Genomic DNA, 11,800 nt, shown 5'->3' with positions numbered 1-11,800 from the left:
CGTTTGACGCAGTAATGCTCATGGGATTGCACTGTATTTGGAAGGCCCGCATGGCGGCCCGACATGCTCACATCGATGCAAGGCCGGCGCAGGAGTACTTTCGCGAGTCTGTAGGCAGATTCTTGGAAACCTACAAAACTTTGAAACAAGTGTCTGAATGGGTACCGAGAATTGAGCCTCTTGTACATAAGAAACGCTTTTAGCGTCTTACGTCAGCCAAGGTTTGGTTTATGGTTTTAGCCCATACCGACGCCATGTACCATTAAGTGTGTGTATACTTCTCTTGTTTTCTTGTGATGTATGTGTCTAAGCAGGCAATAAAAAAAAAGTTTCCGTAGTGTAGTGGTTATCACATCCGCTTTACACGCGCAAGGTCCCCGGTTCGATCCCGGGCGGAAACAAGTTTTGCTTTCGGTACATACGGCGCTGGTTGAAAAGGAAATTCACAGGCAGTGCTGACCATCTCCGTTTCCGTGGTGTGTGGATTTTGGGAAGCTTAATGCTAAACTGCTCGAAGATGACACTTTTGTTAATAGCGTAAAAGAAAAGATTGACGATGTGTTGACAAGGGAGCCCGCGCAGTACGCGGTCGCGTGGGAGGAACTAAAAATCCAAATAAAAATGATGGCGATTGAAAGGGGCACTATCCGACGCTACAACGAATCGTTAAAGGAAAAAGCTCTAACGGCTGCTTGAATGGGTAATAAGGATGGAAGGAGTGGAACCCGGCGCGTACACTAGTGAAGTAAGGAAAGTTAAAAGCGAATTGGAACTGCTTGATGTGCAAAAATACAGAGCAGCAGTGATTCGCGCACGCGCAGAAAGGTTATGGCTGGGGGAAAGCCCAAATGGACCGGCGTTGGGCTATGAAAAACGGTACGCTAAAAGAAGGAAATCAAACAACTATCTTATCAAAATGAAATCAGTTCCGATAGCACTGTAACTGCAAGGGCATTCGTCGAGCACTATAGGTATCTTTTTGGCGGCGCAAAACAAGTGCAAAATGGGTTTGAAGAACAGTTTCTTGCTGCCATGCCGAAGTGCTCGACGAATGCCCTTGCAGTTACAGTGCTATCGGAACTGATTTCATTTTGATAAGATAGTTGTTTGATTTCCTTCTTTTAGCGTACCGTTTTTCATAGCCCAACGCCGGTCCATTTGGGCTTTCCCCCAGCCATAACCTTTCTGCGCGTGCGCGAATCACTGCTGCTCTGTATTTTTGCACATCAAGCAGTTCCAATTCGCTTTTAACTTTCCTTACTTCACTAGTGTACGCGCCGGGTTCCACTCCTTCCATCCTTATTACCCATTCAAGCTGCCGTTAGAGCTTTTTCCTTTAACGATTCGTTGTAGCGTCGGATAGTGCCCCTTTCAATCGCCATCATTTTTATTTGGATTTTTAGTTCCTCCCACGCGACCGCGTACTGCGCGGGCTCCCTTGTCAACACATCGTCAATCTTTTCTTTTACGCTATTAACAAAAGTGTCATCTTCGAGCAGTTTAGCATTAAGCCTCCCAAAATCCACACACCACGAAACGGAGATGGTCAGCACTGCCTGTGAATTTCCTTTTCAACCAGCGCCGTATGTACCGAAAGCAAAACTTGTTTCCGCCCGGGATCGAACCGGGGACCTTGCGCGTGTAAAGCGGATGTGATAACCACTACACCACTACAAACGGAAAGCCCAAATGGACCGGCGTTGGGCTATGAAAAACGGTACGCTAAAAGAAGGAAATCAAACAACTATCTTATCAAAATGAAATCAGTTCCGATAGCACTGTAACTCCAAGGGCATTCGTCGAGCACTATAGGTATCTTTTTGGCGGCGCAAAACAAGTGCAAAATGGGTTTGAAGAACAGTTTCTTGCTGCCATGCCGAAGTGCTCGACGAATGCCCTTGCAGTTACAGTGTTATCGGAACTGATTTCATTTTGATAAGATAGTTGTTTGATTTCCTTCTTTTAGCGTACCGTTTTTCATAGCCCAACGCCGGTCCATTTGGGCTTTCCCCCATCCATAACCTTTCTGCGCGTGCGCGAATCACTGCTGCTCTGTATTTTTGCACATCAAGCAGTTCCAATTCGCTTTTAACTTTCCTTACTTCACTAGTGTACGCGCCGGGTTCCACTCCTTCCATCCTTATTACCCATTCAAGCTGCCGTTAGAGCTTTTTCCTTTAACGATTCGTTGTAGCGTCGGATAGTGCCGCTTTCAATCGCCATCATTTTTATTTGGATTTTTAGTTCCTCCCACGCGACCGCGTACTGCGCGGGCTCCCTTGTCAACACATCGTCAATCTTTTCTTTTACGCTATTAACAAAAGTGTCATCTTCGAGCAGTTTAGCATTAAGCTTCCCAAAATCCACACACCACGGAAATGGAGATGGTCAGCACTGCCTGTGAATTTCCTTTTCAACCAGCGCCGTATGTACCGAAAGCAAAACTTGTTTCCGCCCGGGATCGAACCGGGGACCTTGCGCGTGTAAAGCGGATGTGATAACCACTACACCACTACAAACGGAAAGCCCAAATGGACCGGCGTTGGGCTATGAAAAACGGTACGCTAAAAGAAGGAAATCAAACAACTATCTTATCAAAATGAAATCAGTTCCGATAGCACTGTAACTGCAAGGGCATTCGTCGAGCACTATAGGTATCTTTTTGGCGGCGCAAAACAAGTGCAAAATGGGTTTGAAGAACAGTTTCTTGCTGCCATGCCGAAGTTAGATGATGAAACTAAAGCGAGCCTAGAAGGTGCTATAAGCACGGACGAAATTGTGACGGCGATAAAGGAATTAGCTTTAGGCAAGTCACCCGGGCCCGATCGCTTAAGTCCAGCCTTTTACGAGGCTTTTGCGCCCGAACTGTCAGCGATTTTACAGCGTGTGTACGCAGAAGCGTACAAAGAAAATAGACTGCCCCCTTCTTTTAGGACAAGTCACATGATACTAATACCAAAAACAGAAGACCCAGAGAATCTGATATTGGTTTAGTCATACACGCCAATTACATTAACAAACACCGATTATAAAATTCTAATGAAAGTTTTGGCGAAGAGAGCACAAACAGCAATTACAAGTCTTGTGGGGTCTCACCAAACATGCGGAATCAAGGCCCGCACGATCACAACTAATACTCATATTGCGAGAAGTGTATTAGAGGGCTGTGACGCGTCCGCAGACCGAGTTGCTATGGTGCAGCTCGACCTGGCGAAGGCTTTTGACAACGTCTCGCGTGAGATAATGTTTGAGGTACTAAAAGGCATCAATATCGGTACCACAATTATTGAAGGTGTCAGGATGGCTTACAGCGACTGTACAACGCGTAATGTAATAAACAGGGCGCTTAGTGAACTTGTTCCTGATCAGTCATCAGTGAGACAAGGCTGCCCACTCTCCCCACTGTTGTTCACCTTGTACCTTGAACCCTTTTGTGTTGCTTTGTTGCGCCATGCAAGCATTCATGGCTTCAAACTGCAGTCATCAGAAGCTGAAGTGTTAGCCTACGCAGATGACATCGCTGAATTTTGCGAGGACAGAAGTAGTGTCCTTGAGGTGGTTCAAGTAGCCGACAAATTTTGCAAACAGACGGGCTCCCAGATTAACTGGGAAAAGAGCGTTGGCTTCTGGTACGGCAACTGGGACATGACTCCGGGCTGTTTTGCAAATATGGCTTGGACGGCGACACCAGCTAAACACCTGGGAGTCCCACTACAGTATTACAAAGGAAATAACGAATATTGGAAGGGAGAAATGGAGACTTCGAAAGAAAAGACTGCACCTTTCCCATTGTGCAGCCAACACAAAAACAGAAAAAATTCGATGTAGTTTGTGTATGCTCATTCTTCCACAATGCAATACTTGCATCGCATACCACACCTTACTGATAAAGAAAAGGTTGCACACGGTGGCTCTAGCGAAAATTGATAAGCCTGTTCCTTTCCATCTTTCCGCCTTCTCACGCACATCCTGGGTCTGCACTCTCCAATATGTTACACCACGGAAACAGAGGTGGCCAGCACTGCCTGCGAATTTCCTTTTCAACCAGTGCCGTATGCGCCCAAAGCAAAACGTGTTTCCGCCCGGGATCGAACCGGGGACCTTGCGCGTGTAAAGCGCATGTGATAACCACTACACCGCGGAAACTTTTTTTTTTCTTTATTACCGACTTGGCCGGAAAAACGAAACACAAAAATACAATGACATGACAATAAAAGCACTGGTCAGTTTCTAGCTAGTGCACGATGATAAAATGGGTTAAATGATTTTAGTTGGTCGAGGACAGGCAACCACTCAGGTTGTGGAGCTCGCTGTCCGAAAACTTCCTGTGTGTACATGATGCTTTCAATGAAATACTGATGTGCAGGATGCACAACAGCATGTTCATGCCTGACATCCATTCGCGTGCGCCATAGGCTATGCATGCAGAGCAACATTAGCAGGTAGCAAGGCACTTCACCTGTTTCTGCACATGGTAGGAAGCGTATTCCAAAAGGCGTCAAAGGTAACTTTTTTCAGGGTGCGTTTCAAGACATCCTAAAGAAAGACAGCGTCATGACAATCGAGAAAGATATGCTCTATAGTTTCCACTTTTTTGCAAATTAGACATTCCACTGACCAAGGTACAAAAAGGCCTTTGCTCTGCAACCATGGCTTCACTGGGAGGGTTCCAGTATGCAATTGAAAAAAGAAAGAACGCACTGAAGGCTTCACCGACATTCTTTTGACCCTTTTTAGCACATCGCGTTCGCGACCCAAAAGATATGCACTGCGATAAACAGGCACTGGCAGAAACACATCGAGCAGGTCCTTGTACATCTTTTTCCTTGTAACAATGGCTAGATACTCATCGGAAAATTTTGACCGAAGAATACGCACTGCTGCAACAACTTCTTGCAAGAAAGCACTTAACCCAATCCGACCTGCCGACATGGATGACACAACATAATCAGGCAGTGATTCTGACAATCGCACTTGTATAATAGTTCGCAGAAAATCATTATCTTGACGCAAGAAAAAGAATCTAGTCACTATCTGCCTCAGAAATAAATTTGATAATCCTAGCCCCCCGTTCCGCACCTTATGGAACAGATTGCATCGGCTGGTACAGGTGCAGTCAAAAGTAAATGGAAGGCGCGGCAGCGTGGCAAACCACTTCTCAGCGCTTTCTAACGCCGGCTCCGGAACCTGATTAGCTCGGTCGCCAGGAAGCCGCGCGCGCTATCAGCAGCCCCTTGTCTCGAGCGTACGACCATCACTTTCGGCGGCTCGAACGGATGCTTGTTGCTTTCACGGATTTCGCACCACGGATTTCACGGGCGCTGCCTGCCGCTAAATGCGTCATCACCACTAAGCAATCAAAACACTCCGATGATAGCGGCGTCCGCTCGTCGCCACAAGGAGCACGGGCCAGCTGCTGACTATTTTCAAACGGCGCAAATCGCTCTTCAAACTAATCGCAGGCAGCGCCCGTGAAATCCGTGGTGTCACATTTGAAAAGCAACAAGCATCCGTTCGAGCCGCCGAAAGTGATGGCCGTACGCTCGATACAAGGGTCTGCTGATAGCGCGCGCGGCTTCCTGGCGACCGAGCTAAGCAGTTTCCAGAGCCGGCGTTAGAAAGCGCTGCGACATGGTTTGCCACGCTGTCGCGCCTTCCATTTACTTTTGACTGCACCTGTACGTTCCCATGTTGACGACCAAATAAACGTTGCAAACACTCTGTGCAACCTTTGCACTGAAGTCCTTGGCAAAGTTAACGCTTGCAGAACATAGAAAATCCTCGCTATTAAAAACATGTTGCACACCGTAGCTCTTGCAAACATGGAAAAGTTGTGACCGCCCCATTTGCCTGTCTGAGCTTTGACTCGTTCGGTTTCATGGGCCCAATATTCTTTGCTTTCTGTGTAGTTGGTTAGTGGCACGCCGAGGTACTTTCCTGGCGTGTCTACCCACTTCATTCGACAGAATACTTCTGGCGTGGCCTGCCACTTTCCATGCCAAAAACCAAAACATTTCTGCCAGCTTATCGCACAGCCACTTGCATCACAAATATTTACGGCTTCTCTCACCACTTCTTTCACGCTTTCCTGGTCTCTGCAGAACACTGCTATATCATCTGCATATGTGTCACAAAATTCGGCGCATTCTAGAAACAAAGAAAAAACGCCGCGCGCACGGCGTCTCGCCGGCGCGAGCCCAACGGGAGAGAGGGAAAGCCCCCGCCGAGCGCGTGCCTCTCTCCACCGCCACGGCGTGCTCCGAAGGAATGAGTCATCCCCGCCGATCTCTCCAGAAAGTGCGAGTCGTTTCTTCTGTTAACCGGGGGAAGAGGGGGAAGCCTTGCGTGCGCTAAGAGATGTCCCCCTCCACTGCACTCGGACGTCGGCTACGCCGCCACGACGGCGCCACGCTAGAACACGCTGGAACCTTCGCGAAACGACTCCTGACTTTAACCAATGAGGACGCGCGGCCGGCGAGAGAAAGGAAGGGAAACTACACGGGAGATGCTGCGTGTATGTGCGCGCCTACTGTGGCGCGTACAACAAACAGACGTGAAAGCGAGCCTATAAAAGAAGGCGTTGACCGCTATCAGTCAGTCCGGACCGCCGTTTAAGCTTCATCGAAGCGCGCCCGTTCGACTCCCGGGAAAACACCACTCGGCCAGCATCGGACCAACGAGGCAGCGTTCGCCAGTCTGCGGGACGGCATCGTCATGGAACTCTGGTCGTCGGACTGCCGCAGTGCCCGGTGAACAAATTGTGTTTTGTTTGTTTACCTCTCTCTCGTGTGTTAGTGCACTTTAGGTGCAATATTGCCCTTGTACTGTATTCTCTCTCGAGTTTAACTTGCACGCGTTGCATTGTTGTATTAATCACTTTGTATGTGTTTGTACTAGTGATTGTGAAATCATCTGTATCGTCTCTTTGCTGTATAAACTTTGTTTTGTTTGTGAACCTTTGGCTCCGACCCATTCTCTGGCTTGCGACCAGCGAAAGCTGGGCACCGAACGCCCAAAAACCTCTTGTCACTTGGTTGCTGGTCTCCGCTGAGTTTGCCACGCTGAGTCGAGGGCATCTCCTTTGAGTCCGAGACCGCTACCCCCACACGCTCTAAGGGTGTCTGGGAGCTTCCCACGTAAAAGTGCGCGAAGTCTGGGTGACAATATGCCAATACCTTCACTTCATTATGACAAAAGGCGTAACCTCGAATGTTTTGCGTAGTTAACAGCTTTAAACAAAAGGGCTCCAGGTAAAGTGCAAAAAGCAGTGGAGAAAGAGGGCAACCCTGCCTCACTGACGACAAGACAGGAATACTATTACTCAGGCGCTTATTAATTATGAACCTTGATGTACAGCCATTGTAAACCATTTTCACGCCGTCAGTGATGATACATCCTACATTCACATGTTCCAACAGCACGAACAAAATTTCATGTACAACTTTATCAAACGCCTTATGCAGGTCTAGTTGGATCATGGCGACACGACCCTCCGTTGCATCACAGCATTCAAGGACACTCCTAGCTACGTGTATGTTAGTAAAAATGGTTCTCTTTTATGCCACAGGTCTGGTGTGGGCCAACAAGGGTTTTAATTACTGTTTGGAGTCGCCCGGCTAGCACTTTCATATAAATTTTGTAGTCTACGTTAGTTAAGCTTATTGGGCGGTAACACTCAACGGACTGCAACCTGCTCGGGTCGTCCGATTTTGGGATCAACACCACGTGGGAGGTTCGGAAAGACGGCGGAGTTAACTTTCTTTCATAACACTCGCTTATTACGCGTTGTAATGCTATTGCCATTTCTGTTTTCATAGCCTTGTAAAGTGCGGCACCGAGGCCGTCCGGCCCAGGCGACTTGTTTAAGCTCAGCTGCTGTATTGCAGCTTCGATTTCAGCTGCCGTTATGGGCTCCTCAAGTACCTGCGCCAGGTCATCCTCGACTCTTGGCATTAGCGACAGGAATGCAGTTTTATAGCGTTCAACATCGGGCGTTTTAAGGCTGAACAAATTTTGGTAATATTCCAGAAACGCCCTTTCAATCATCTCAGATTCGGAAGTTACGTCATTGCGATAACAAATTTCCTTTATCTCTTTCGAAACTGCATACTGTTTTTCGTCGCTGAGCGCCCTTTTTGTGGGCGTCTCCCCAAGCCAAAATCTTTCGCTGCGCGCCCTTATCACTGCACCTCGATATTTCGTTTCATCTATTAGTTCAAGCTTAGTTTTGGTCTCTTTTATTTCTTGTCTGTACAACCCCGGCTTGACGCCTTCCATGCTGAGCATGAAATCAAGCTCGGTACGAAGTTCCTTTTCTTGCTGTTTTTCCTTACGCTTTAAAACACATGATCTTTCTATAGCGGCCACTTTCACGTCGCATTTAAATTCTTCCCATGTTTGTATAAAGTCTGACTCTTTTTCTAACAAGCTTTTGACTGAGTCTTTTAGTTTCTTGCTAAACTACTCATCCTCCAACAATGTGTCATTAAATTTCCATAATTCCCAACTAAACTTGACAGTCCTTTTCCTCTCCCCAAGTGTGACCACGACTAAAGAATGATCGCTGAAGCTGACGTGCACAGTCTGGTACTGGGAACACAAGGGCACAACCTCAGAAGAAACAAATTCTGTCCAGCCTTGCGTGACTAACGCCTTGAAAATGCGTGTACTGCGCTTGTTCAGAACCTTGCATTAAAATGCTAATGTCTTCCAATTCTGCTTCATTAATCATCTCAAACAGCAGCTCGGCACTCGTGTCCTGCAGGGTTTTGTTCGTTGTTCTATCTTCAGGTCTCCACACACAGTTAAAATCTCCAAGCAATAGTACACGCTTTTCTGTCAGCAGGAAAGGTTGAACACAGCGAAAAAAGGCATCTTGTTCGGGAATTCTATTAGGTGCATATACACACACAGCTCTCCACTCTACACCAGAAAAGTAAAAATCGCATGCTACAATCCGGCCACTTTCACATGAAAATACAGTTTCCACAGCGACTTTCCAGTTTCTAGTTAAAATCAGACACCCTCCCGACTTTCCTTTTGCATGGCACACGCAAACACTGAACTGTGCACGGTAAATTTCAGCCATCGCATCTGTCAACTCTTCGCTTTCAATTTTTGTCTCTTGAATAGCCAACAGATCGATTTCGTTTTCGAACAAGAGACGCTTAAGCTGATTTTGCCTCCTTCGCGCAGAAAGACCTCTCACGTTCAGTGTGGCAATACGCAAGCAAGATGTTATTTGAGACGCCATCTAAATGGTTGGGATTCGCCGCTCTCGAAGTTACGTCGGTTTGCAGCTCACCTCATCAAAAATCCTTCCAGTTTGCAAATTACGGCGGTGTCAGCACTGAACCCGATCGAAGACCGGGTTACCAACACGAAGACCCTGCAAGGCACCTCCGCTAAGGCGGAGGGACACCCGACGAAGTCCTACGATCAGGAGGGATGTTCGGCTTGGGCTTGTAGGCCGCACGTCGAACAGGAGGCGCTTTGGGAAGAGGTTCCTCATGGTCCGTCCCGTCGTAGCTCGTCGCCTTGTCATAAGCTTCGTCGTGCGTCCTCTTCGCTGGCAAAGTTGATGCCGCGGGCATTTCGTGTCAACGTCCTTCTCGTCGGTCGATTCCAAAACCGTCTCAGCTGCACCTACCGCAGCATCATCTGCTTTTCCCGCGTCCGCCTCAGTTCTGGTGTCAGGCACAGGTGGTTCTTCTGAGTTGGCAGCCTCATGTTCCGTGGGAAGCGTTGCTTTTTCTGAGGCTATGCTTTTCGGTACTGCGTCTTCCCGACTCTCACGGGACGCCTCTACCGCGTCGACTTCGTCCATAATATGCTCCTCAGTAGTATCCCTACGACCAGGACCAGCTACGGTAGCATATGTTCGCACGCACTGGGCGTCGTCGTGGCCGAAGCGACGACAGAGCCCGCAACGTGGCACACGGCACTCCCGACGTATGTGTCCGGTGCCGCGGCACCGGAAGCAGAGCGGAGCTCTGCCAGGAACGTGGACGAGTGCGACGTCCTCTCCAACACGCAGCTGGTGCGGTAAGTCCTCGATGGCAACGCCCACCTTCAGCTTCAATGTCACTGAGCGCGTAGTAGACGACTTGTCGACGCAGCCTTTGACTCTCCACTTGTCCCGAGTTATGTCGGTCACTTTTCCAAAAGCCGCCAGAGCTGCCTTCACGTCGTCATCTTTCACGCCGTGTAGCAGCCAGAACAGCTTCAGCCTGACGCCCTGGTTGCATGGGTCAATGACCACACAGCGGTGGTCCTTGACGTTGAACGCCTCCGCCTGTAGCATTTTGTTTTTTCCTTCTTCATTGCAGAATGTCACGGCCCAAACATGATTCATCTGATATGCCCGAGGGCAACCACTTCCGGCAGCAATGACAGACGCTCAAGAGCGTCACGAAAGTTTTCAACACGGTATGGCCTGGCTTGGACGTCGCCATGCAAAAAAACAGTATGCAAAACGCTCGAACCTGTTGGCAAATGCGGCAAAATCAGCTGGTAGTCCTCGTTCGGTTTGATCGTACTCCTAATACCGCGGCCCGGCTGGGCTGCTAAATCCGCTCCTTGGGAGCCCATGATACACACGTCCGTCACGCTCGGTGGCCGGAAGTCGAATCTCTACACCGCGGAAACGGATGTGGTCAGCACTGCCTGCGAATTTCCTTTTCAACAAGCACCGTATGCGCCAAAAGCAAAACGTGTTTCCACCCGGGATTGAACCGCGGACCTTGCGCGTGTAAAGCGCATGTGATAACCACTACACCACGGAAACGGATGTAGTCAGCACTGCCTGCGAATTTCCTTTTCAACTAGCGCCGTATGCGCCCAAAGCAAAACGTGTTTCCGCCCGGGATCGAACCGGGGACCTTGCGCGTGTAAAGCACATGTGATAACCACTACACCGCGGAAACGGAGGTGGTCAGCACTGCCTGCGAATTTCCTTTTCAACTAGCGCCGTATGCGCCCAAAGCAAAACATGTTTCCGCCCGGGATCGAACCGGGGACCTTGCGCGTGTAAAGCACATGTGATAACCACTACACCGCGGAAACGGAGGTGGTCAGCACTGCCTGCGAATTTCCTTTTCAACTCGCGCCGTATGCGCCCAAAGCAAAACGTGTTTCCAGCCGGGATCGAACCGGGGACCTTGCGCGTGTAAAGTGCATGTGATAACCACTACACCATGGAAACTTTTTTTCTCTTTATTGCCTCCTTAGACAACAGTTCAAACAATGCAGACACGAATAAAACACGCCAGTACAGGCAAACCTGGCGTGATTAAAATTTTTTAAGGTTCACCATATTTTCCAGAACAGCCATCGATTGCGGCGGCTCCGTTCATGCGCGATGAACTTCTGCAACGTATGCGACACTCTCAATAAAATTTTCACGGGCAGAACGAACAACGATGTCCGCATGTCGAACCGCCATCCTTGTCTTCCACAAACTTTGGAGGCCCAGGAGCATGAACATGTCATACGGTGCGTCATCATCAGTCTCTGCAGTTAAAAACCTGATTCCTGAAGGGGTAATTGGTAGTTCTTTTTTAAGTGTGCGTTGTAAAATGTCCCAGAGAAAGATCGGATCCCAGCATTCAATGAAAACATGTTCAATGGTTTCTGGTTTTTTGCACAAAAGACAGTTTACTGTCCAGGGCACACAAATTCATTTGTCCTCGAGCCATGTCTTTACTGGAAGAGTATTAGTGTGCAGCTTGAAAAGGAAATTCGCAGGCAGTGCTGACCACCTCCGTTTCCGTGGTGTAGTGGTTATCACATGCGTTTACAC

The 11,800-nt window shown here is 48.5% G+C and overlaps 8 non-coding genes across 8 annotated transcripts; 1 reads left to right on the top strand and 7 right to left on the bottom strand.

The window, feature by feature from the left end:
* The first annotated feature begins 328 nt into the window (after positions 1–328).
* TRNAV-UAC (transfer RNA valine (anticodon UAC)) lies at positions 329–401 on the top strand. Its single transcript has one exon. It is a non-coding gene; the product is annotated as a tRNA-Val (tRNA).
* Positions 402–1,604: 1,203 nt separating this feature from the next.
* On the bottom strand, positions 1,605–1,674 carry TRNAV-UAC (transfer RNA valine (anticodon UAC)). Its single transcript has one exon. It is a non-coding gene; the product is annotated as a tRNA-Val (tRNA).
* Positions 1,675–2,446: 772 nt separating this feature from the next.
* TRNAV-UAC (transfer RNA valine (anticodon UAC)) lies at positions 2,447–2,516 on the bottom strand. The gene has a single exon. It is a non-coding gene; the product is annotated as a tRNA-Val (tRNA).
* Positions 2,517–4,073: 1,557 nt separating this feature from the next.
* TRNAV-UAC (transfer RNA valine (anticodon UAC)) lies at positions 4,074–4,146 on the bottom strand. Its single transcript has one exon. It is a non-coding gene; the product is annotated as a tRNA-Val (tRNA).
* Positions 4,147–10,713: 6,567 nt separating this feature from the next.
* Positions 10,714–10,786, bottom strand: TRNAV-UAC (transfer RNA valine (anticodon UAC)). Its single transcript has one exon. It is a non-coding gene; the product is annotated as a tRNA-Val (tRNA).
* Positions 10,787–10,852: 66 nt separating this feature from the next.
* Positions 10,853–10,925, bottom strand: TRNAV-UAC (transfer RNA valine (anticodon UAC)). Its single transcript has one exon. It is a non-coding gene; the product is annotated as a tRNA-Val (tRNA).
* Positions 10,926–10,991: 66 nt separating this feature from the next.
* On the bottom strand, positions 10,992–11,064 carry TRNAV-UAC (transfer RNA valine (anticodon UAC)). Its single transcript has one exon. It is a non-coding gene; the product is annotated as a tRNA-Val (tRNA).
* Positions 11,065–11,130: 66 nt separating this feature from the next.
* On the bottom strand, positions 11,131–11,203 carry TRNAV-UAC (transfer RNA valine (anticodon UAC)). Its single transcript has one exon. It is a non-coding gene; the product is annotated as a tRNA-Val (tRNA).
* Between the last annotated feature and the right edge of the window lie 597 nt (positions 11,204–11,800).

Source organism: Amblyomma mixtum, chromosome 5, assembly GCF_055824585.1.
Source record: "Amblyomma mixtum isolate Tamu chromosome 5, ASM5582458v1, whole genome shotgun sequence".
In the NCBI taxonomy this organism is placed as follows: domain Eukaryota; kingdom Metazoa; phylum Arthropoda; class Arachnida; order Ixodida; family Ixodidae; genus Amblyomma; species Amblyomma mixtum.
This window is presented reverse-complemented; position numbering and strand designations above follow the sequence as displayed.